At 37.5% G+C, this 21,724-nt stretch overlaps 1 pseudogene; it reads left to right on the top strand.

Moving 5' to 3' along the window:
• Window positions 1–9,280: 9,280 nt before the first annotated feature.
• Window positions 9,281–12,757, top strand: LOC120167123 (annotated as a pseudogene).
• Window positions 12,758–21,724: the final 8,967 nt, after the last annotated feature.

Genomic DNA, 21,724 nt, shown 5'->3' with positions numbered 1-21,724 from the left:
GTTTTTTTTGTCCCTGAATGTATTGATATGATTTCTTGATGTTTTATTTTCATTAGTATAATAAATATATGTTATGTATTGTTATTTATTTATTAAATTCTCCTGTATGCATTTTTTACGTTTTGAGCAAACATTTGCAGTTAAGTTTGCATGTATGTACTTTATTATATGTATGCAAGTGCATTATTATTGTTAGGAATGTGATTTTAATTCTAAGTCAAGATGTTTTCTATGTAAAAAGTTTTCCACACGTTTTGAACAAATAAATTTATGTTAGGTATTGTTTCGTTCAAGAAATTTGACAAAAGTAGAATCCAATGCTATAGGATTCCAACAAATAAATATATGTTAGGTATTGTTTCGTTCAAGATATTTTATTTCATATATTTTATTTATATTGTATTTCTTTATTTATTCGAATATTTTCAAGAACAACGATTTATAGAATAGGCGTGGAAAACATTGTTTGATCGAAGTGGTGTAATCCGATACGACATTTGAACATATGTGAACTTGAAATAAAATTGATTTCATTGTGCCAATTAATTCTTTTTTATTTTAAATTAAACAATGCGATGCATGTTACCAAATGGCAATTTATATTATGCAAATGTCGATCTTCTATTTATTTTCGATTTGTGTTTTATCAAAAACGGAATATTTTTTTATGGATAAGAAATAGTCGAAATAGCTTTACCGACGAAGGATTGCAAAACTTGAGATTTCTTTTCGAGTTAAAGAATTTTCTCTAATTAATTAATTCGAAGCAAATTAATTAAACTTTAATAAATTGATCATAATTCAACTTTATATTCGATTCATGATTTCCACCCTTATGACAACGTGTAAGCGATCGAGTACCAATTTTGGGCGCTGTGGGGGTGCTTACCCTTCCCCAAGCGTAACCGACTCCCTAACCCGTTTTAATCGAATCTTTGTAAACGCATACCAATTTTTTTTTAAAAAAACAAATTTTCTTAAAATTGTTTTTAAAAAGACGTTTTTAGGTATTCGACCTACCTAACCCAAAGGTCGATGGCGACTCTATCCAATTTATTCCAAATCAATCCAAAATCGACCAATTTTCTAAAATAAAAGTCATAATCGTTTTTTAAAATAATATTTTATTGTTTATAAAAAATGGTTATGACAGGTATAATTTAGCTGAGAAAAACATGTTGAAGATAATGAAGGAGAAGGGAGCTGTGTTTTGGGAACCCAATACTCAGGCCAGCATTGAGAGCAGAAGCTAGGAAGTAGATTGGGGACACTGGCAGAGATGGATCGAGAGGGTGTTGGGGGAGGTCGTACCCTTGAAAATTTTAAATATCTTATAATATAAATATTTTCTTTTTATTTTCTATTGATAATCCAATCTCGTACATCTAGAATTTTATATTTCGCACCCTTAATATTTATAAACTTATATTTCGATCTAAATTAAAGATTTAGACTACATTGATAATGACTGAGAAGGGAGCAATGTTTTGGGAACCCAACACTCAGGCTAGTGTCACACTGGTTTGTTGGATCATCTGTTAAAGCACATGGCTTAAAAGGTGGCTCCTGGAGGTGAAGAAAGATGTTGAAATGTCAAAGCTTGGAAAATTGGTTCAAGTTAGGCACCTAATATTGCAATGTCAAAATTAGGTGCAACAATGTCAAAATTAAGTGCAATAATGTTTGAAAATTAAATGGGTAAATTATAAACTTTAGTCACTAAACTTTAGGGTATTTATAAGATTAGTCCTTAAGTTTCAACTATAAATACCCTAGCTCATTTAGCTTCAAAACCATCCCAAAGCATTCTAGCTTTCTTCCAATACTAGAGAGAATTTAGAGAGTTTCTTGAGAGTTGTTTTCTCCTTTTTATCTAGAGAGAATTATCATTGTTTTCTCATTGGTAGATCGAGAGAGGTTGTAATTTCTATTTTCTCATAGTGAAATTCTTCTACCGTTGCCCGTGGTTTTTACCCTATATTATTCAAGGGTTTTCCACGTAAATTTTATGTCTCTTTTATCTTCATTTTTATTTTCTCAAATTATTAGTTGCGATTTTTCTCTATCCAATAGCCGTCTTCCACAACAATTGGTATCAGAGCTAGATTAGAGTGTGTAATATCTGCTTATTGTCTTTGTGGTTGCCACCAAAAGGAGGATCCTCCAACATAAGAAAGTAAGAAGTTATTACCCATTCTTTGAAGGTTCCAGAGAACTATTCACGATAGTGAAATAGTGGGAGCTACCCGTAAACGAAGCAATGGCAACGAAATTTGATATTGAAAAGTTCAATGGGAGAAATTTCTTATTGTGTAAATTGAAGATGAAGGCCATCCTAAGGAAAGACGGTTGTCTAGCAGCTATCAGCGAAAGGCCAGTAGATTTCACAGACGACAACAAATGGATCGAAATGGACGGAAATGCTATGGCAAACTTTCATCTAGCATTAGCATATGAAGTATTGTCAAGTATCGAGGAGAAGAAGACAGCTAAGGAGATATGGGATCATCTCACCAAACTGTACGAGGCCACATCGTTGCACAATAAAATTTTCCTTAAGAGAAAATTGTACACTCTCCGTATGCCAGAATCTACTTCAGTGACGAAGCACTTAAATACACTGAACACTTTATTTTCTCAGCTTACATCCTTAAGCTGTAAAATAGGAGAACAAAAACGTGTTGAACTTCTACTTCAAAGTCTACCGGATTCATATGATCAACTCATCATCAACTTGACAAACAGTAATGTCACCAGTCTAGTCTTCGATGACGTTGCAGTTGCTGTTCTACAAGAAGAAAATCGGCGCAAGAACAAGGAAGACAGACAAGTAAATCTGCAACAAGCAGAAGCGTTGACAACGATGACAACGATGAGAGGGAGATCAACAGAACGTGGCCAAAGCAGCAGTCCAAACATGGTAGATCGAAGTCGAGAAGCAAGAAGAATTTAAAGTGTTACAACTGTGGAAAGAAGGGTCACTTGAAGAAGGATTGTTGGAGTCTAAATAAAAACTCCAATCCACAAGGCAATACCGCAAACACTTCAGATGATGGAGATGCTCTATGTTGTGAAGCGTCAACCACCTTGGAAGGAAGAAAACGATTTGCATATATATGGCTCATTGATTCGGGAGCAACATATCACATGACCTCAAGAAGAGAATGGTTCCATCATTATGAACCTGTCTCAGGAGGATCTGTGTATAATTGCAATGATCATGCCTTAGAGATCGTTGGCGTGGGAACCATCAAATTAAAGATGTATGATGGAACAATTAAAGTGATTCGAGATGTGCGGCACGTGAAAGGTCTGAAGAAAAATTTATTATCCTACGGATTGTTGGATAATAATGCTAGCAAGATTGAAACACGGAAAGGAATCATGAAGGTGTTCCGTGGAGCGCTTGTGGTGCTAAAAGGCGAAAAGATAGCAGCAAACTTGTACATGCTGAAGGGAGAGACTTTGCTAGAAGCATAAGCCTCTCTTGCCTCATGTAGTTCAGATTCGGCAATGCTATGGCATCAGAAACTTGGACACATGTCAGAACAAGGAATGAAAGTCCTTGTGGAGCAAAAGCTACTTCCAGGCTTAACAAAGGTATCACTTTCTTTGTGTGAGCATTGCATAACAAGTAAGCAGCACCGGTTGAAATTCAACACATCAAATTCTAGAGGCAAAAGTGTTCTAGAATTGGTTCACTCTGAGGTATGGCAAGCACCAGTAACGTCCCTAGGTGGAGCAAAATACTTTGTCTCATTTATTGATGACTACTCCAGGAGATGTTGGGTGCACCCTATTAAGAAGAAGTCAGATGTGTTTTCAACTTTCAAAAACTTCAAAGCGCGGGTGGAACTTGATTCTGGAAATAAGATCTAGTGTTTCAGAACAGATAATGAAGGAGAATACACAAGCGAAGAATTTGATGACTTTTGCAGGAAAGAAGGCATCAAAAGATAGTTCACAGTAGTGAACACTCCTCAACAAAATGAGTGGCAGAGCGGATGAACAGAACCTTGTTAGAAAGAACAAGAGCAATGTTGAGGGACGCAGGCCTAGAAAAATCATTCTGTGCAGAAGCAGTCAATACCGCCTGTTATTTGGTGAATCGAGCTCCATCAACTGCAATAGAGCTGAAGACACCAATGGAGATGTGGACTGGTAAACCAGTTGATTATTCAAACCTCCATGTATTTGGAAGTATTGTGTACATGATGTACAACGCCCAAGAAATTTCAAAGCTGGATCCAAAATCCAGAAAATGCAAATTCTTGGGGTATGCTGATGGAGTAAAGGGGTATCGCTTGTGGGATCACACTGCCCGCAAAGTGATCATTAGCAGGGATGTTATCTTTGTAGAAGATAAGCTACAAAGAAAAGAAGACAATGACAGCGCTGAAAAAGTTAGAGACTACACAGATACATGTAGAAAATGAGTTTGAACAAGGAGATTCTTCTGAAGCAGAACCAGCACATGATAAACAAGAACCAGAGAATTCTGAAGCTCCAACAACTCGTCAATCAGATCGTGTGAGAAGACGTCCCAATTGGCACTCAGATTATGTTATAGAAGGTAATATTGCATACTGCCTTTTAACAGAGGACGATGAGCCATCAACATACCAAGAGGCAATAAACAGCTCAGATGCTTCACTGTGGATTATGGCGATGCAAGAAGAAATTGAAGCCCTTCATAAAAATAATACATGGGACCTTGTGCCACTACCACAAGGAAAGAAGCCAATTGGTAACAAATGGGTTTTCAAAATCAAGCGAAATGGTGACGATCAAGTTGAGAGGTATCGTGTAAGACTGGTGGTCAAAGGATATGCTCAAAAAGAAGGTATTGATTTCAATGAAATATTTTCTCTGTGGTTCGACTGACAACAGTTCGTGTAGTTTTGGCAATGTGTGCTACATTGAACTTACATCTAGAGCAGCTAGATGTTAAAACAGCTTTTCTTCATGGAAATCTTGAAGAAGAAATGTATATGCTCCAGCCTAAGGTTTTGAAGAAAAAGAAAGAAGAACTTGGTTTGCATGTTGAACAAATCTCTGTACGGTCTAAAGCAGGCGCTGAGGTGTTGGTAAGAGATTTGATTCTTTCATTATGTGCCTTGGATACAACAGACTTAATGCAGACCCTTGTGCTTATTTCAAAAGGTCTAGTGATAACGATTTTGTTATTTTGCTGTTGTATGTGGATGACATGTTGGTTGCAGGACCCAACAAAGATCATATTGAAGAATTGAAGGCACAACTGGCTAGGGAATTTGAAATGAAGGACTTGGGATCAGCAAACAAGATTCTAGGGATGCAAATTCACCGAGACAGAAGTAATAGGAAGATTTGGCTTTCACAAAAGAATTACTTGAAGCAGATCTTGTCACGATTCAACATGCAAGATTGTAAGCCAATTTCTACCCCTCTTCTTATTAACTTCAAATTATCCTCCAGTATGAGTCCTAGCAGTGAAAAAGAGAGGATGGAGATGTCTCGAGTACCGTATGCATCAGCAGTGGGAAGTTTGATGTTCGCTATGATATGCACAAGACCAGACATTGCACAAGCAGTGGCAATGGTTAGTCGGTACAAGGCGAATCCAGGCAAAGAGCATTGGAATACAGTAAAGAGGATCCTAAGATACATCAAAGGGACCTCAAATATTGCATTATGTTACGGAGGATCAAACTTACTAATTAATGGGTATGTAGATTCTGACTATGCAGGGGATTTGGATAAAAGCAAATCTACTACAGGATATGTGTTCAAAGTTGCTGGTGGAGCTGTAAGCTGGGTTTCAAATTTGTAGTCAGTTGTGGCTACGTCCACAACAGAGGCAGAATATGTAGCAGCTACACAAGCCAGTAAAGAAGCAATTTGGTTGAAGATGCTATTGGAGGAGCTTGGGCACAATCAAGAGTATGTCTCTCTGTTTTGTGACAGTCAAAGCGCCTTGCATCTGGCAAGGAATCCAGCATTTCATTCAAGGACTAAGCACATACGAGTTCAGTACCATTTCATTCGTGCAAAGGTGGAATAAGGAACGGTAGATATACAGAAGATCCATACCAAAGACAACATAGCAGATTTCATGACGAAGGCGATCAACGCTGATAAATTTTCCTGGTGTCTATCCTCTTGTGGCCTGTCAGAGATGTAAGCAACATGATGGTACAAGATAGAAAGAATGGTGTGAAGATATGATTGTTCCAATCAAATCTTCAAGTGGGAGATTGTTGAAATGTCAAAGCTTGGAAAATTGGTTCAAGTTAGGCACCTAATATTGCAATGTCAAAATTAGGTGCAACAATGTCAAAATTAGGTGCAATAATATTTGAAAATTAATGGGTAAATTAAACTTTAGTCACTAACTTTAGGGTATTTAAAGATTAGTCCTTAAGTTTCAACTATAAATACCCTAGCTCATTTAGCTTCAAAACCATCCCAAAGCATTCTAGCTTTCTTCCAATACTAGAGAGAATTTAGAGAGTTTCTTGAGAGTTGTTTTCTCCTTTTTATCTAGAGAGAATTATCATTGTTTTCTCCTTGGTAGATCGAGAGAGGTTGTAATTCCTATTTTCTCATAGTGAAATTCTTCTACCGTTGCCCGTGGTTTTTACCCTATATTATTCAGGGGTTTTCACGTAAATTTTGTGTCTCTTTTATCTTCATTTTTATTTTCTCAAATTATCAGTTGCGATTTTGCTCTATCCGATAGTCGTCTTCCGCAACAAAAGATTCATTAGGCGCCATAATGTTGAAGGGGCAATAGAGTATTGGTTGGAGAGTGCTGATTTGATGGACATTAGGAAGGAAGCTCGGGTGCAAGACCCTTATTGGACCCCACCTCCTGGTTGGAAGCTTGATGATAACCACACCCAGGATCCAGTTAGTGCTAGTCTGCTAGAGGCTCAAAGAGCTTAGGGAAGAGACAGCCAAGCTGAAAAGTATGGACCCTTTTTTTCTTTTAACTATTTTGTCATTCACCTCAGTTGCACACATGTACTTTCCCCCCTTACAAGCAGTCTTTAATTGCTTATACTGACCTTTATATGTGCTATTAAAAGGGGCATGATGGAGAACAAAAAAAATTAAGAAAATTTAGCTCTTTTCATCACCCCAAATTCTTGTCCTGTAATCCAAAACGTGATTCATATAGCTACCATGTTACTTCCATTGAAGATAGATTGTACTTATCTTGATTACCTTTCATTTGCTCTTTTCATAGTAATTTCTTTTAACATTGTTGCTCAGGAAAAGCACATGGGTTTGATGAAATTGAAGGATAAACTTGAGGGACAGCTGGGTGAAATTGCAAAATCTTTGTATGGAGTGGAAGTATTCAATACTCGGTCCCCCTGATAGAAGTTTATGTATCTGATGAAGAATTGTAAAAACTTGAACTGTTCATATATGCAGGAAGAAATGGGGAAGCTGAAGTTTAAAGTGGAAGCTGTAAATGCACTACTCATAATGGGATCAACAACTAGACCGACACATGATTTTAAGTTAGGGAATAAACTTAAACTTATAAAATATAAAAGCGAAAACAAAATTTCAATATGATATAAATAGAAAAAATATAAAATATATAATAATTTTAGATTTTTATAGAGGGAGACCGTCCCCACCCGCTCTCCTAAGTTCATCTCTGTCAACAACACCGCCATTAAACACTGAAAATGACAAAACTGTACTGATAATATCGGATGGAGAAAAGACCCCAGTAGTTGCTTGAAAAAGAAGCCTGGTTGTAACAACAGAGGATAAAGCAACAAAAATTACAAGGCCGAAGAATGGGTTCAGGATATGCAAACCACAAAGGACCTTATGGCAAACATGGCCTTATCCTGCCATATTGTTGCCTCAAGTGATGAGCTAGTTTCCATCCCAACTCCCCCCCTCCGTCGACTCTTCCACCGTCAAACCGCTGGCCGAGATGTGAGGTACAAGTGTAGCTGTCAAATACTTACCCACCCTACCGGAGGCCACAGCCACCACCACTACCAAAAGTACTCTCGTCAACCTCAATGAGGTCCCTGGCAACCTGCAAGACCATGGATATTGTTACAGCTCACCTTGTCCACTCACCTACCATATAAGACATCATTCGACACCCTCTACGTCCATGCCACGTGTATATTTATATGTTCCCGATATACCCTTTTCATCAAATTGTTCACTTGACAGTAACACATTGAAAACTGGCATGATTGTAATTTCATTCTGATTTTACGTTCACTTGACAGTAACACATTGAAAACTGGCATGATTGTAATTTCATTCTGATTTTACAGATGATACATGCTGAGAAAGAGAAGGAGATGAGCCAATGGAATCCGCAGCAGCAAAGGGAATACTCGTCACCAAGCTCCTCTCAGAGAACTTGGTTGGCTCTTTCTACTCATACATGTTCAATCAATCCTAGACGAGTCTAGAACAAACCTACTATTAATTATTATATCATTTAAATTATCAATTTATATTGGAATTTTTTCATAACACATACACATACACACACTTTCGTCATTGGAATTTAGGAAGGCTTAGAACTAGGGTAGCGAAGTAGTGTTGCCTTAGTTTAGGTTTTAACCCATTTGACTTTATACCTTCTCGTAGTTTGCTATCGTTGACTTCTGTATATCCTTCTCTTCAGGTTTCCTCTTTTTAAATTTATCCGAGTCTTATGTTTCTATCTATATGCATAGATTTTTACGCAATGATTTATTTATAGAGATTACTTCCCAGTACATACGCGCATATGAAGACTGCATATAAAGATTGTTCAACGATGTATTTATTTATTTATACATGCATTACATTTTATCTTTATTTTTAATTTCCTGACTGCCGGAGGTCTCCCGCGAAAGCTACTCTCAACCTCACGTTGGGACAGCCTACTACACTACCTCTCTTTACCCCATTACATATGTGAATAGGATCTTGTTGTTGTTATATACCTGCACTGGAATTTTGGGAACACTACTGTTATGCACATTATTACACTTTCTCGGGAAAATACCTATATTTAAATAACTTTACAGTCCTTCACAAATCACAATATTGTTGGCTTTTATTATGTTTTCACTCAATTTCCCCACTTATACAACAAGAAAATGAAGAGTCGGAACTGAAATTGAAATCCGTGTAACACTTGAATATGGGCTTTTCAATTATCATTCGTATATGAAAATGCCAGCTTAAACCGTTCAAAAAAATCGAGATATTTAATAAAAAATAAATGATAAATACGCCGACTCTGAAACTCGAATTTAGTTTGCCCAAATTTCGTATTCTTCTGTGTTCTCTCCCGCTCTTGGACGAACGAAACACAAACCCTGCTTGGCTACTTGGATTACAATGGATTCTATCCACGCTAACTTAGACGATCCCCAATCCTATTCTGCTCAAACCCTAAATTCGTGCGACCAACACCCTCATCCACCACCGCCTTCAGAAACCCTAGGATCTGCTCCTGACGATGATGGATTTGTCAAAAACAGTAGCCAGGTTAATTACGAAGACGGATCTGACGCTATCAACGACGCTTCTTTATCCAAACCTGGGATTCATAAGCCCTTGCTATCGGAAATTGGGTTAACTAACACGCAGAGTGGCACCACAGACAAGGATTGTTCAGGTGGAGAAGAGGAAACCACTGGCCAAAGGAGGAGGAGGAGGAGTCGTTGGGATCCTCCTTCGGATTCGAACGAAAAACAGAACGGGAATGGTGAGACGGGCAGTGGGAACAAGAAGAGGAAGTCCCGATGGGCAGATGATGAACCTAAGCCTGTGATTCAGCTCCCTGATTTCATGAAAGATTTCACTGGAGGTATCCAATTTGACCCTGAGATTCAGGCTTTGAATAGTAGGTTGCTAGAGATTAGTAGAATGTTGCAGTCTGGATTACCTTTGGATGATAGGCCTGAGGGTGCTAGGTCACCTTCTCCTGAACCTATATATGATAATATGGGAATTAGGATTAATACCAGAGAATATAGGGCTAGAGAGAGATTGAACAGAGAGAGACAGGAAATTATATCTCAGATTCTTAAGAAGAATCCAGCATTCAAGCCGCCGGCAGACTATAGGCCACCTAAGCTTCAGAAGAAGCTTTATATACCGATGAAAGAATACCCAGGTTACAATTTTATCGGGTTGATTATTGGTCCAAGAGGGAATACCCAAAAGCGGATGGAGAAGGAAACAGGTGCAAAGATTGTAATTCGGGGCAAAGGTTCAATGAAGGAAGGTAGGTTTCAGCAGAAGGGGAATATGAAACCTGATCCTTCTGAGAATGAGGACTTGCATGTTTTGGTTGAGGCTGAAACACAAGAATCACTTGATGCTGCTGCAGCAATGTTGGAAAAGCTCTTGCATCCTGTTGATGAAGTTTTGAACGAGCATAAGAGGCAACAGTTGAGGGAATTAGCTGCTTTGAATGGAACGATAAGAGATGAAGAGTATTGTAGATTGTGCGGTGAGGCGGGTCATCGTCAGTATGCATGTCCTTCACGCACTTCTACTTTTAAGAGTGATGTTTTATGTAAGATTTGTGGTGATGGCGGACATCCAACAATTGATTGTCCAATGAAAGGAACAACAGGGAAGAAAATGGATGATGAATACCAGAATTTCTTGGCTGAGTTAGGAGGTACGGTTCCTGATTCTGTGAGTAAGGAAAACTCATCTGTTACTTCTGGAAGCAATCCTCCTTGGGCTAGCAACTGTGGAAATGCACATCCTGGCTTAGGGTTCAACGCTGTTAAGCCCCCCCAAGGAATTTGATGATAGTAATTTGTACATTGGATACTTGCCTCCCTATCTCGATGACGATGGTTTGATCAGTTTGTTCTCACCTTATGGTGATATTGTGATGGCAAAGGTAATTAAGGACCGGGTTACTGGACTGAGTAAGGGCTATGGTTTTGTGAAGTATGCCAATGTTGACATGGCAAACAATGCTATTAAGGGAATGAATGGTTATAATCTAGAAGGAAGAACCATTGCTGTGAGAGTTGCTGGCAAGCCAGCTCAACCTACTGTGCCTCCTGGTCCTCCTCCACCATCAGTTGCCACTGGCCTTGTTTCTAGTCAGCCGGTTGGTGCTTATCCATCGCAGCAATTTTCAACTGGAGGTCCGCTTACTAATACTGCTCCTGCTAGTTATGCCAGGAATTCAGTTCCATGGGGACCACCAGTTCCTCCTCCCTATGCACCCTATGCTCCTCCTCCACCTCCCCCTGGATCAACCATGTATCCTCCTGTTGCAGGTCAGCCTATGCCACCTTATGGCTTGCAATATCCCTCACATATACAGACTGTGCCCCCAGGTTATGGCTTGCAATATCCTCCCGTGACTTGTACTGAAATCCCACAAACTTCCCCACCTGGAGTGCAATCTGAAAACAATGTCTCTGCCCCTGCTGTTGCTACAAATGTATATGGGAACTCAATTACTGCAATACCGACTAATTCACAAACAGCATACCCAACATCTTCGTCAGGTTACTCTTCTTATTACAATGCAGTTCCTCTTCCTCCCCTTCCTCCAGCACCTACATCTTTGTCAGACCATACAAAGAGCATTGGTAATGTGCCTTGGGCACCAATCCCTCCTTTGCCTCCAACAGTCTCATCTGCAGAGAAAGCAACCTATGGTGCAGATGCCGAGTATGAGAAGTTCATGGCGGAGAAGAAGTGACGCAGATACTCCATTTAAAATTCTACGTAAAGGTAATCAGTTAAACATGTTTGTTTCTTCTAGTTATATGCTGTTCTTCTAGTTTTTGGTTTCACTTTTGATAAACATCACTTAACCATCTGAAGATCCTTAGCGGTGCTGCATATTGGTTCTGGTAATGACCATATAATCCAACACTTTCTATAAATGAAGCTTTTTTTTCTTCATTGCCGCCTGTTAGATTTTGGTTACTAATAAAAAAGAAACAGACACAATGTCATTTCTACTCCTTAATGTGAAAGCATACAAATGCTCGTATATGGTATAGTGTCAAGACCTTGAAAAGGGTAGGAAATTCAAGTTATGATTGAGAGAACATTTTTTAATTATTAAGATTATAATTATGTAACATTATAGTGTGGTAATGGATTTGATGATGCTTGGATCTCATGGTATTTTTTTTCCTATGAGAAAATCCCCTTTCTGTTTTTGGGTTTCTCATATGATTTGTTGTTTTTGTTTTATGTTTACATTTCCTAACCGTTTTCCCTTGTTATCATTGTAAAATTTTACAGGACTGATGTTTCTTGGAGCTGTTGTGAACTTGATTTCTTACCTCTTGACATAACCTTGTTGGAAGTTTTGGAACTCACATCTTTAACCTTCCTGTACTGTTATGAACTTTGCAGACACTTGGCTAAAATTGATGAAGTCACATTCTGAAAAAGGCTGTTCAAATTTTTTTAGCATTAAATATTCTGTGCACTGTCAGAATAAATACTGTTGTCAATGAATGCTTATTGGTTTTGTTTATGTCTGATAACTAATGTTCTACTTGGTTCCTGACAATTTTTGCTATTTCATTTTATGTCTCAGTGGGTATTGGTTAACAGCGTTGTTAATGTTTCTGGATATAATGCCTGCTTTATTTGTAAGGATAGTAAGCCTTGCCACAAGCTTCCCTGTCATCCGTTTGTTGTTTCCATTGGTTGAAGGTAATTAATTCCTTTGATGTGGCGATGCCACGGGGGTATGCGGACTGCCTCTAAAGTATACATCCTTTTAGACGTTTCAAGTGATTTCCCTTGTCTTAATGTTATGCTAATACATTTTCCCAGTTCAGTTTGGCAGGTGAAACATGCATCCGCCAGGTTTTGTATGTTTATCTGATTCATGAATTTAGAAAACATCTCCCATGATTGCTCTGCAGTTATACCAGAACCGAATACGATGTGTGGTTGATTGATCAGTTAAGGTTGCTGCCAAGTTTGTTTGTTGTTTTTCATCAGTTTATGCAGTGCATCCATGGCAAATTAGCAACAAGCGTATAACGAAGTGCATGTGCATGGCAAATTGCCAAGTTTGTTGTTTTGATATTTTCTGTCCAATGACATTTATCTCTCTGCAATCTGTGCTTGCTGGCTTTTCCTATCAGATTGATTTGCAGGCTGTATGCCCCTTCCAATCAATGAATTTTGAGTAGATAATGCTACCCGAAATAACAACTGAAAATGATCTATACCCGAAAGAACTCTAAAAGTTAACAAACACTGATTTTTTAAATCGTCACTCACATCATTCTTTTTTGATCATCATCCTATTATATAATTGATGTTATAAATATATTCCTATAATATTTTATAATTTATATTATAATTAAGGGTAAGTTATATAAATAGTTTTTGAACTTTTAGGACGTTTGCATTTTGGTCATTCAACCTTTGAAACTTATAATACAATCATTGAACTTTTTGTTTGTTTTCATTTTGGTCTCTAACTTTACCTCTCATTAGTTTTTCTTGATGTGACATTTGACCCCGTTAACTTTATGACATAGTAGCTTCTTCTTCATTCTTTTTAAAATTTCTTTTTTCCAAACACTGTTTAAAAGAGATTTCACTCCTACACTCAAATCCATGAAAGAGTAAAGATTTATGCATTTACCTTAAAAATATAGTAACAAAAATGAATGTCCTTTTATCTTTGCAGCCAAAGAAACGCAAGAATAGCAATTAGCCTCAAAACCCATGGATTGCCTTGCTGCAAAAGTTCAAATCCAGTCGATTAAAATGTTCCAAAATAAGACAGTAAAATCCATTTAACCATGAACTATTTACAAGGATATCTTGTCTGGAAATGAACCGATCTATGTAAGTAACATCTAAGTAAGGAGTGCAAGGATCATGGTTGCAAGAATATAGAGTCTTATAACATCCCAAAAACCAGGTTAGTGACTAAAATAGAAGTTTTTGAAATTTGGTGATCAAATTATGAAAATTTGAAAGTTTAAGGACTTAGTTGAAAATTTTATTTAAGAGGATTGATTAGCATATATGAAAAGATTGAAGGGCAAAATGGTCATTTGATCACCAATATAAATTTTTTTAGATGGGATATAGATGTTACACGTGGGGTGAGGAAAAAGAGAAAAGAAGAGTTCCAGAATTCTCTTCATCTTCTTCTTTCTTCCAAGCGTGGAACCAAACTTGATAAGGTGAGTTCTTGTGTTAGTTAATTATGCATTGAATTTAAGTTGGGTTTTTGATTCTTAAGTGCTAATTAAGCCTAAAGAAGGCTTAAGTTAGCTTTAAAACAAAGAATGAAAGAGTTAGGAAAGATTAAAGTTAAAGAGTTTTTAAATGAAATCTTGAAAGAAGATAAGTTAAATTGAAGGCTAAATTTGACTTGTCAATGGTTAAATTAAGAGATATAAAGTGATAGAATTAAATTTAGAATAAGTAGAAAATTTTGATATGATTCTTGAATTTCATGTAGAGGATAGGATTTTGATGTTAGAGATGTGATAAAGGAGTATTAATGAGTTTAAGCATGTGTATGTAAGTTAAGTATATGAAAGGGGATGATATATGAAGCATTTGAGCTGAAATGAAGTGATTTTCGGGCTTAAAAAGTGATTTCTGGGCAAGGGGTATCGGTATCCATTCAACAGATACTGATACTTCAAGAGTAAAAATAGGGAAGATCTTCAAATGGTATCGATACTTGGTGTATGTGGCATCGGTACCCTAGTATAGGGGTATTAATACCAGTTTAAGGGTATCGATGCCATCAAATTTTAAACCTAATTTAGGTATCGATACCTAGGAAGGGTATCAGTACCCTATAGTAGAGGTATTGGTACTATGCTTGTAGTACTGATACCCCTGAAGTTGAAAAGGTTAATATTAGCTTTTTAGTTAGTTCAAGTTAGTATGAATCATTGCTGAGCATTTCAATTTCGATATTTATTAGATTATATTCTTGTAGATACTGAGCACAAACAAGTTCCGAAACGGTTACGGAGTCAGGATCGATCCAAAGAGAATGAGTTATAAATGCATTTGGGATTAAGCAAGATTAAGGTGAGTGCATATTAGTGATGTATGATGAATGGAAATAAGAATCGCGATGAGTCTATTTCATATAGTAATATATATGAATCATGAATATGAGCATGTGATTGATATGAGGATATGTGATTATATATTTTACATGATTGTGTGAAAATATGTTAATGTATGAAATCTATATGACATGATAAATGACAATAGGGACATAAGGAATTGTATAAATGGAATTATGATATAAAATATGTAGGGTTCTTATGTAATATAAAGTATAATACAAAGGATATAAGAAATCATATGAGATAGGAATTGAGCAATACAAAAGAAGTTATAAGAATAAGTGGAAAAGTAAGATAAGAAAAATGACATAGCCAAAAATTATATTATGAATCAGTGATATAATAATATGATATAAATTATGTCATAAGAACTTATGTGTTATATGATAGGAGATAATATATATATAGTTATATAAGACATGATATACGATATTATATGACTATGCGAATGTTAATGGGAATCATATGAAAATGCTCTATATGGAAATGAACCATATGTCTCTATGAGTATGTGGAAATAAGTGATATGATTATATGAGTACAAAATATAAAGCATGTTAAAAGAGACATGTGGTTACATAAAAGTATGATATGAGTTATGTGATGTGAATAGATGAATATGTGAATATGTGAAATGATAAAAGATAATGCCCATGATATGAGTCATGAGAGCTAGAGGTATAGTTGGCATGCCAAGAGTCGAGGGTTACCTATGTCCTTCGGGACATATAGACAGTATTACCTATGTCATTTGGGATATATGGACAGTTACCTATGTTCTTCGGAACATATGGATAGGTCCTTCGGGACATAGATTTCACATGCCACTTGTGAACTTTATACGAGCTGTGGTGACAACATATGTGTGCACAACCTCAAAGTACTCGTATACATTGAGTTCTTGGGAAATGTACATGGGCTTATAAAAATATAAAGAGTATGTGCATGATTATATGCTAACATGTTATTATTGTTTATATTGATTTATATTTGTATATAACATTGTGGATTTATGATAAGCATAATTGACATTAGATAGTTGATTCAGTACAACAAAATTGTTCTGTAGCGACGTTTTTAGCGGCGTTTGGAGAGTAAACACCACAAAATTTGGGGATATAGCGGCGTTTACAATCCGTCACCAAATGATACTTTAGCAGCATTTTTCCAAAAAACACCGTAATAAAGTGGTAATTTAGCAGCGTTTGTAGCACAAATGCCGGAATAAAGTTCTTTATAGTGGCATTTTTTCAACAAACATCGCAAAAGAGTAGTAATTTAGCGGCGTTTTTAATGCAAACGTCATAAAAGGGTTGTTTATTGTGGCGTTTGTCCAACAAACAACGCTATAGAGTAGTAATGTAGCGGCGTTTGTCCTACAAATGCCGCAATATGGTTGTTTATAGTGGTGTTTTTAGAAAAAATGCTATAACAGGGTTTATCAATAGTGGCGTTTTATTATAAAAACGTCGTAAAAACATGTACTATAATGGCAGTTTTTTAAAAAAATGCCAAAAAACGCCGTCAAATGGTAAATATATGCTCCAACCTTCACTTGCTGAAGATGGTATGTACTATCATTTTCCTCCATTTTTTGAAGCTCTAATTTGCATTGTTTATGGATTATGCTTTTTGGGTTTCTTGCTTTTGTTTGAGAATTACATGCTACTTTTGGGACTTTCTAATTTTTCTTTTATTTTGGTGCTCTCTGCATGTGTTTGCTAATGAGGATTGTTGAGGTGTTGTCGCGGAGAAGAAGGCAAAGGCTTAGTCTAGGTCAAGGAAAGGATTTGGGCTTGGGGTTTAATTTGGGTATTTAAATTTTTGGGTTGTTAAAGCAATGGACCGTTTATAATTTGGATTTGATGTTGTTTTTTGGTGTATGGATCTTGGATTTTAAATTAGATTAAGAATCCAATAAAAAAATGTGGTCAACTTGTTACCGTTTATAAGTTAGAAGCATATGTTGTTACCTTAAAATGTATGATGGAAAAATGGGTCATCAAGTATAATTATTATATTTTAGGATAAATTGTGCGAATTTTAAAAAAATTCACGACCGTGACACCCACAGTGACCGCGATTGCATCCGTTATGTCCGCAATCGCGATATAAACGCGACGCGACCGAAAACGTGACCGCAAACGCTATTTAAATCCCTGGAGCCTACCAAGGTTTGTGTCGACAACAAGTCAGCCATTGCCTTAGCAAAGAATCCAGTATTACATGATCGAAGTAAGCACTTCGATATTCGCAACCACTATATAAGGGAGTGCGTTGCAAGAAAGGATGTGGAAGTTGAATACGTAAAGTTACAAGATCAAGTTGCTGATATTTTTACCAAGCCACTGACAAGCGAAGACTTCATAAGATTAAGAAACTTACTAGGGGTCACAAGATCAAGTTTAAGGGGGTGTTGGATCATAAACTTGATCCATTATGGGAGCCTAAACCCAAACCTAAATTAAATTGATGTCACTGCTTACATCAATTTAGTTAGGTGAGAGTTAGGTATTTGTATATTTTAATGGTTTAAGTTATTTTATTTGTGTGGTGTAGGATTGTTCTTGAGTAGTATAAATACCCCTCCCCATTTTAGTTTAAGCATCAAGAAAAATTAAGAGCTTCTAGGTGAGTGAAGAAGCAAAGTCTTATAATAGTGAGTTGTAGTTCTTATTTTTGAGTGAGAGTGCTCTTGTAATATTTGTTTGAGTTTCAATAAAAGTTGTTTGTATGAGTGTTTTATTTCTAACAATAATGTTGTGAAGAAGCTTATGGGATTTCCATGAAGTTCTCGTTTTGGAGTTTTGGAAACGTTAGAAGAGAATGACCGGAGCATGGAGAATCTAAGTACAAGGGCTGGTGAGATGTCAGAACAGGTTGTTCTCCAGAAGCAGGTGAACGTGAATGCTGCAAACCAGAAGGGTAAAGGTGTGGAATTGGTTGAGAAAGCATCGGTAGGGACAGTTAAACAACGTGGTATTAAAAAAAGGTGCCGAATTGGTCATTAATGAACCATGCTTGGGAGTATCAAGAGAAGCCTTGAAGGAAGTTACAGTGAATACTCTTAACACCAAGCGCAATGAGGCAGCTGCCAATTCTTTCACTGTTGCTACCTCGAAGGAAAATCAGGATGTTCAAATTAAAGTTCATATTCCAACAATTCCTACAGGGAACCACACATCTGTCTCGATTGTTGAATCAAACAGGAGCAAATAATCCAATGATCGTGGTCAGAAAGAGATTGGTAAGGTCGGACAATGGAAGGGTGGTAAGGAAGATACCCTTAAAGGGTTACGAGTTAAAAAACAAGTAAACCATAAAACACCAAGTCGCCCTCTATTATCTGAATGGGTTCAATCTGCGGCTACAAGAATTGAATCTCCTTTACGTTGAAAGAGTGACATGCAAGACATAAGGGTGTTGAATATTAATAGTGACGTTCAGGATGGAGTTCGTATGGGGAACTGATTTTCGAGTTCTGGGAAAAAACGGGGCCGAAGATGGCCAATTCTCAAGCGACATTATTAATGGTTGATTATTTGTTTTGGAATAGTCAAGGCGTCGCTAGCTCATCGTATCTCCGTCATCTTAAAGAGGTAATTAGAAAGTTTAATCCGGGTTTTATTGCTTTGCATGAAACAAGAGTGAGTGGAACAAAAGCAGATGAGGTTATTCGTCGGTAGGGGTTCTTAGTTGAGGGTTTTATTGTTTTGGTAATTTAGTTTTTAACAATGCGTTGATAGCGATGCATTTTCAAGGACCAGAATTTACGTGGGCGTGTAGATCTCTGTATCAACGTCTTGACAGATTTCTAATGAACAAAGGTTGGTCGAATATGTTTCCTGACTTGATGGTCTTTCATCTCGACCGTTTGGGTTCAGACCACTGCCCAATTTTGCTTCGAACAGTGAAACCAATTACACCAAAGTTAGAGAGACCACTCCATATTGTTTTTTCCCTGGCAATCACATGCTGATTTTGCTAGTATTTTATAGGCCAATTGGGTGGATAATGAGGACATTGGGACCAATTTGAAAACTTTACAGGGTGCGTTAAAAGATTGGAATAACTCAACTTTTGGTTCAATTGAACAGCGCAAAAATAAGCTTTTAGCTCGTTTAAGAGGTATTGAGAAGGCGCTGTCAACTAGACATTCAAATTCTCTATCAGAGTTGTAATCTCGTTTAAAAGATGAATTGGAGATCGTTTTGAGCCAAGAGGAAAGTTTATGGATGCTAAAGTCTACGTGTAGTTTGTTTATTTCTGGGGACAAAAAATCGAAGTTTTTTCATGCTAGTGGCAGGCAGCGTCGTAGTCAGAATACGATTGATATGCTTCGATTGGAGGGATGGGCTTTGGCATATGGACCAAGATGCTCTTATGAGGGAAGAGCCTATAATCTCGCATTTATTTTTTACAGATGACTTGGTTTTGTTTGCGGAGGCCAATATGTCGCAACTTGAAGTTATTTAGAGGATTCTCTCGGATTTCTGTAAGAGTTCGGGGCAGAAGGTGAGTCTGATGAAGACCAATATTTTCTTTTCCAAGAATGTTGTTGAGAATGATAGGTGCGTATCAGTTTGGGTTTTCAATTTTCACCCGTTGATGATCTGGGCAAGTATCTCGGTGTCCCCCTTCTCCATAGTCAGGGTCTCCTATGGCACGTATAGTTATTTGGTACAGAAAGTTAGTGATCGGCTGACCTTTTGGCGTGCTAAATCCTTGTCCCTTGCAGGGAGAATTGTCATGGCCAACTCGGTGTTGGCTGCACTACCCACTAATGCGATACAAAGTTGCTATTTGCCGAAGAAGATTTACGAGTATATCGAACAGCTGATTCGTAATTTCATATGGGGACATACTGAAAATCGTCGGGGGATAAATTTAGTTAGATGGGAGGAAGTGTGCCAACCTATAGATGACGGTGGTCTTGGTATTCGAACGATGCATGATCAGAGTGCCGCCTTCCTTATGAAATTGGGTTTCAAGCTTATAGCCAACCACAACCATTTGTGGCGCAAGGTTTTAAGATCGAAATATAAAATGTTTGAACTAGTGCCAAGATTGATTAAGAAGCTTGGTCTCGGCTGTGGGGTGGATTATCTATGGTTTGGCCTGACGTGTGCAATGGTAAATCTATTGATTTTTGGCATAACTCTTGGCTTGGAAATCTTGGTCCCCTAAAAGATATTTGGAGCCTGTTAACATCTATCATCTATGGTATCACAACAAGGAGATTGGAAATGGGAGGAGCTTTACTCGTCATTACCAAGTACTGCAATCTTGCACCTGATGGCAGTCAAAGCTCCATTGGAGCATAGTGGGGACGACACACCTAGCTGGCTATGGGAACGTAACAGATTATTCTCGATAACTAGTGCTTATAATAGCAGGAGGCCAACTTTCAACTCTCCTGGCAGTTCGATTTGAAAATCGATTCAGAAGTTACAAAGAGTACCGAGAGTACAGCTCCTCAGTTGGTTGATTTGTAAAGGTCGACTTTTGACCAATGAAGAAAGATTGCAGAGACATATGACAGATGACGAGAGTTACTCCTTGTGCGGAGCGGCGAAAGAATCATTATCCCATGTTTTTCGAGTGTGTTCGGAAGCGAGGATGACGTGGAATCAGCTTATAAAACTGGAGCAGACTGTTAAGTTTTTCACCATGCCTATTGTCGATTATGTTCGCCTCAATATTCAGCAACCGGAATTCTTTCCTTTGTCCTCGGATGACTGGGGGAGTTTGTTTGGAGCTATTCTATGGAATCTATGGGCGAACAAGAATCATTCAATTTTTAATCCTGATGTTTTAGAGACTGAAAGTGTACTGCATCGAAGTCGGAGGATTCTTTTGGAGATGGCTCAAGCTCGAAACCTGCTGGTTACTCCGAGTATTATGCCAACTAGGAGAGGTTATGAAGGTGGTGCCCACCTCTCCAGGATGGTTGAAGGTTAATATGGATGGAGAGCGAAAGTCAGAATCGGGTCATACTACTTGCGGCAGTGTAATTCGCGATGCAGCTGATGTATGGATTGGTGGTTTCTCTAGAGCCATTGGTAGAGCCATTGGTACGTGTACAGTGGTAGATGCGGAGTTATGGAAAGTTATCGAAGGGTTAAATTTGGCCTGGGAATTGGATTTGAGGCAGGTTGTTTTGGAGACGGACAATGTCGAGGTGTTTCGGCTGTTGTAACAGAGCAGAAATGTGGGACTGAACTCTCATTTAATCCCGCATGTTCTTGATTTTTGGAATCGGGATTGGCAGTTGGAAGCTGGTAATATGGTTCGGGAAGGGAACAAGATTGCTGATGGAATGGCCAAACTAGCTTGGAATCTCCCTTTTGGATGCAGGACGTTCAGGCAACCTCCAGCGGAACTTCTTTGCTTATATCAGAATGAAGCAGGCACTACACCAGTTCTTTCTAGAGTAGTCCATTAGCTGTTGTTTACGATCCTTTATATTAAAAAAAATAGTTTTCTTTTGTTGTTTATTAAAAAAATTAAGAGATTAGCAATTTATATTTTTTTATCTATTAATAAATTAGTAATTTTTTTAATGAAATAATTTTTTAGGATAATTACTAAAACATTATATTAAAAAATTAACGAGTTGCTCGTGAACTTAT

This window comes from Hibiscus syriacus, unplaced genomic scaffold (assembly GCF_006381635.1).
Source record: "Hibiscus syriacus cultivar Baekdansim isolate YM2019G1 unplaced genomic scaffold, ASM638163v2 tig00111662_pilon, whole genome shotgun sequence".
Taxonomy (NCBI): Eukaryota; Viridiplantae; Streptophyta; class Magnoliopsida; order Malvales; family Malvaceae; genus Hibiscus; species Hibiscus syriacus.
Note: the sequence above shows the minus strand (reverse complement) of the source record. Positions and strands in the feature narration are given on the sequence as shown.